The following is a 5,196-nucleotide window of genomic DNA, read 5'->3' as shown; positions in this document are numbered from 1 at the left end:
AGACCAGGCTGGCCTCGAACTCAGAAATCCGCCTGCCTCTGCCTCCCGAGTGCTGGGATCAAAGGCGTGCGCCACCACGCCCGGCTTCTTGTTCTCTTTCCGTCAAGCTTTTTAGTCTTCGTGTGGCTGACAGCTCCCAGTGTTCTCACACTCTAAGATGAGTCAGCCAGGAGAGACTAGACGATGCCCAGCAGGTAAGAGCACTTCCTGCTCTTGCAGAGGACCCAAGTTTGGTTCCTATCAGGCAGCTCATAACCCTCTGTCACTCCAGTTCCAGAGGACTCAGTGACCACTGGCCTCCACAAGCACCTGCTTATACACAGTGTGCATAAATTCACACAGACACACACACACAGAGACACACAGGCACACACCCCATTTTTTTTAAGTGAGAAACTTATCTGTCTAGAAATCACAGTGTTGGCCTGGAGGGATAGCGCACTGGGTAAGTGGTACTGTATAAGCTGAAGAGCCTGAGTTCAGATACTGTGAGGGCAGAGGCCGAGGATCACTACGGGTTGCTGTTCATCAGAGGTGCTGGCTAGCTTCATTTCACCTTGACAAAGCTAGAATCACCATGAGAAGGGAACCTCAATTGAGAAAATGCCTCCGTAAGATTGGCCAGTAGACAAGTGTGTGGGCCATTTTCTGAATTCGTGACAGATATAAGAGGGCCCAGCCCGTTGTGGGTGATACCATCCAGGGCTATGGTTCCTGAATTCTGTAAGGAAGCAGGCTAAGCAAACCAGGAGAAACAAGCCACTTAGCAGCACTTCCCCATGGCTTCTGCATCAGCTCCTGACCCCAGATCCCCAGGCTGTTTAAGTTCCTGCCTTGCCTTCCCTTAGTGTAATGTGATGTCAGATATGTAAGCCAATTAAACCCTTTCCTCCCCAAGACTGCTTTTGGTCAGAGGAGATTTTTGGTGTTGTTTTTGGGTTTTGTTTTTGTTTTTGTTTTTTGTTTTTTGTTTATTTGTTTTTTCTCACAATAACAGAAATGAAACTGGAATAGACAGAAAGTAACAAAGCAAGGCATTGAATGTCTTCCTCTGGTTTCTGCACATGCGCAGGTGTGCAAATGCACACCCTTGTAGATGTGTATCACACTCACTCTCACATACACACACAAAGGAGCCACCCATGGGTGGGTGTGAGAAGCCACCCATGAAGGTCCCTGTACGCTCATCTGGAAACTCTCCATATGTCTACCTTTAGTCTGTCCTCTCTAAGCGATCCCTTCAGTCTCCAGAAGTCTGAGAGTAGAGGAGTTGGGATCTCAGCAATTGCCTGCTGAGGCTCACGGGCCTCAATTTCCCCTTCTCTGGAGAACAATGTCCAGCTACAACAGAGTGAGACATTCCCACCCAAGAACCAAACACTAGAGGAAAGGGATCGCCTAACCTGACTGCTTCTAAAAGCAATCTTCTGCTTCTGAGACTCACCTGCTACCACCCACTCCTGCCTGCTTTGGAAATTCAACTGTGTACATTAAGTTGATTTTCCATTTTCTCAGCCTCCGGCTGGGGACTCAGCCCTCTCAAATCTGCTGAAGCAGTCGCCACTCGCCCATCTGTTCCCAGACTTCCACACGGCACTGCTCTTCTCCTCAAATGTTCTGGAAAGTCTATGTCTTTTTAAGCCCAGCTTGCTGTAGTGAGGTGGCGGGGGGCTGGGAGGGTAGAAGAACAAAATTAGAATGTTCAATCTGCCATCATTACCTGGAAGTCACAGGGACAGGCTTCCTTTTCTATAAGTAGAATTTTTAAGACAGAGTAATTAACATTGTTTCAAGAAATGCTGGCATTTCAATCTCATCCTTTAACTCCTGTGAATTTTTTCCCACATCTGTGGTCAGGTTATCTATAAGGCAAAAAATTGAAAACACACTTAAATGCTCAGTAGTAAAGGGATAATTTAGGAAACAATGGTATAAACATCTGGCAAAATCCTGAGCCGGTAACAATAATAGATACAAGTGAGATTTTATGACAGGGGAGATGATCTAATTGTGACCAGACAGAGTACCACAAGGAAATAGATCTATAGGCTGAGTGAGTTTCATCCCAGCCAGAGATGGGGTGAAAGAGATGAAGGGAGGAAGCCACACACCCAGGGAAGAGGAAGAGGGAGAAGAAAGAAGATGTGGGGTGTAGGCTACCAAGGAAAAACAAAACTGTCAGCACAGTTGCCTTAGCGCTCTCATTTTCTTTGCAAGTATCAGAATATACCTAGGAGCTGGAGAGATGGATGCCTCACAGTGCAGAGCACCTGAGCTCAGTTTCCAGCCCCCACACTGGGCAGCTCACACCTGCTTTACCTCCAGATCCAGGGGATCGGACACACTCTTTTGACTTCTATGGGGACCTGTATATATATGCACAAGCACGTGTACACACACACACACACATATATATACATACCCCTAACTAAAAATAAAAATAAATCTTTGAAAACTGTAACCGGGAGCTGAGAACGTCGCTCAGCTAATGTTGTGCTTGCCCTAAATTTAACTTCCCGATGGTTACTCCCAGCCCTCAGACAATGGGACACACGCACCTGTTTCAGAATTTTAAATATGGCCTTGCCTTCATTCACCCATAGCATCACCATTACCACTCCCTAAAGCTGCAATCTGCTTTGATGCCTCTATGAGACACACAAGATCCTCTGCCTGTTTGTTAGTAGGGGTGACAATGAGATGCCTAAACTATCGGACCCCCCAATGCCAAGCTCAAGACACCCGCGTTCATCTGGTGACACTGACCCAAATTACAGTGACAAAGGGCAAGAGGAAGCAATCAGCAAACATCTGTAGACCAGCCTTCCCTACCCATCTCCAGAGAAATGGCAGAGCCCGCAGGCCACAGCTGCAGATGGCAAGACTGGCTGGGAGCACAGGCTCTGTGATAATTATCATTACTTAACATCATCCCACAAGGAGCCATTAGTGGAACAAGGCTGGAAATTAGAGTCAAACAATCCCCTTCTCTACCATCCACGCGTGCAAGACCCTAGTAGCACAGTGAGGGGTGGGAAGGCTGAGCTCGGTAGCGGTAATTATGTCTAACTCCAGCCCCAAACCCAAAATACCATCTTGTCGCATGGCTTGCCATCTCAAAGGAGCTCAGTCTATCATAACTTGTCATCTTTCCTCTGCTTTGTTTCAGTTCCCACAAAATATGTGCCTTGGTGGGGAAAGACCTGTGTGGAGGATTCGTTCTTAAACCTGTTGTGACTGTATCCCAGCATAGCTTCTTCCCAGTAGTGGGGAATGCTCTCTCCTGTTGGACAAGATTCAGCAGCTGCCCTGATATGAACTTTCTGTAGAAAATAAGGGACTCTTGGACAACCCTGCCCAGGAGCCTGATCCCATCTGCCTTGTGTGAGGTACAGAGATGCTCTGAAAGTCACTGTCTAGGGCAAAGGGAAACTTGTCCCTGAGGATATATTGACTGTCAGCCTGACAGGATTTAAAACAGTGTCTCTCAACCCGTGAGTCATGACCCTTTCATGGGGTTGAATCACCCGTTCACAGGGGTCACTTAAGACCATCAGAAAATTGAGATGTTTACATTACAATTTGTAACATTTGCAAAATTACAGTTAGGAAGTAGCAAGGAAAACGGCTTTACCCTTGGGGCTCCCCACAACATAAGGAAGGTTGAGAACCACTGCTCTAGAATCACTAAGGAGACAAGCCTCTGAGAATGTCTGCGGAGGAGTTTCCAGATTGGGAAGACACACCTTAAATGTGTGTGGCACCATTCCATGGGCTCCCATCACTGTTGTGGGACAGGGAGCCAACCACAGACCAAAGTATGAACAACACTAAAGTCCAACATGGTAAACCATGAGTTTTACTGTGGCTACTTACAGGAATATAGGTGAGGGGTTACTTACAGGAGCAGAAATGACTCAAAGACAGATGCATCACCAAAGCCCACCCCAGCAGGGATGACAGTTTACAGAAGCCGGGAACCTGAAGCTGCACAGCCTGCAGGCAGCTCAACAGGTAAGACATTGTCCTTTCCAAGAGACTCTGTTGGTCTAAAGCTCTTCCAGGCAGTTCGACAGATTTCTGTGTCTTCCAAGCAGCTTGCCTGGCCTGAGAATCTTCTTCGCAACTTGGCTCGGCCCTCAGGAGAGGAATGGAGGGACTCACTCTGGCAGGGAGGGACCTAGTGAATCTTGTGCGCTTCAGCTATTTTGAGTTGTTTACCTTCCTGCCTCGGGAGCCTCTCTGCAGAATAGATGTTTCTACTTTGTTTCAATCTCTGGGGAAACTGTTACACGACAGGACCCAGAATGAATGACAAAGAAAGCAGAGCTGAACCTTGCCTTTCCATCCTTCTCCAGGTTTGCTGGCTGTGGATGTAATCGGACCAGCTGCCCCATTCTCCTGTCACCAGGACTGCCTCATCATGACGGACCCTTCTAACTGGGAGCTAAAAGAAACTCTGCCTTCCTTAAGTTGCTATCAGTATTTTCTCACAGCCACTGGAAAGATCATTAACATGGCATTACAGTGTTTTCAGTTCAAAATTACTCTCCCTGAAGGATCACAAGACAGGCCCTGCCTTCCCCAAGCCAAAAGCTCTTAGGTTGTGCCCTTGCTGAGCACAAGCCTCAAAAAGAGGGCCTGAGTACCAAGGAATAATGCCAATCCCATCATCCTCTACTCCACTATTTCTACCTCTAGCTGACTCCTTTGTCCAGCAAGACTCCTGGACTCTGCTCACTCAGAAGTCAGCTCCTCGGGCCAAGACTAGATACTTTGCCAACAAACTCCCTTGTGAATTCAGTGCAGGATGCACCTCCATTGCTTACAGCCAACCTTGCTCACCCCTGCTCCCTTCTTAGCCCAGGGTCCTCAGAGGCATCTAGGGAGCCCAATGTCTGGAAGCTATGGTGCTAACCTCCTCCAAGATAGCCTCATGCCCATGGCCCAGTGCCCATGAGCATGTGAACAGCGCTCAGATGGCCACTTACTACCGACCAAACTTGTCCCATCACTGCCTGCTTACATGTGGCTGGCAAGTGCCACTCAAGCTGCTTCACCGACTAGAATGACCATCCCACCTTGTGGCCAGCTCAGGGACTGCCTGACCCTCAGCTCTTCCCCTCTTCCCAGTGCGCTCGATCTCTCTCTCTCTCTCTCTCTCTCTCTCTCTCTCTCTCTCTCTCTCTCTCTCTC

Source organism: Mus caroli, chromosome 7 (assembly GCF_900094665.2).
Source record: "Mus caroli chromosome 7, CAROLI_EIJ_v1.1, whole genome shotgun sequence".
Taxonomy (NCBI): domain Eukaryota; kingdom Metazoa; phylum Chordata; class Mammalia; order Rodentia; family Muridae; genus Mus; species Mus caroli.
The sequence above is the reverse complement of the archived record's forward strand: the minus strand, read 5'-3'. Positions refer to the sequence as shown.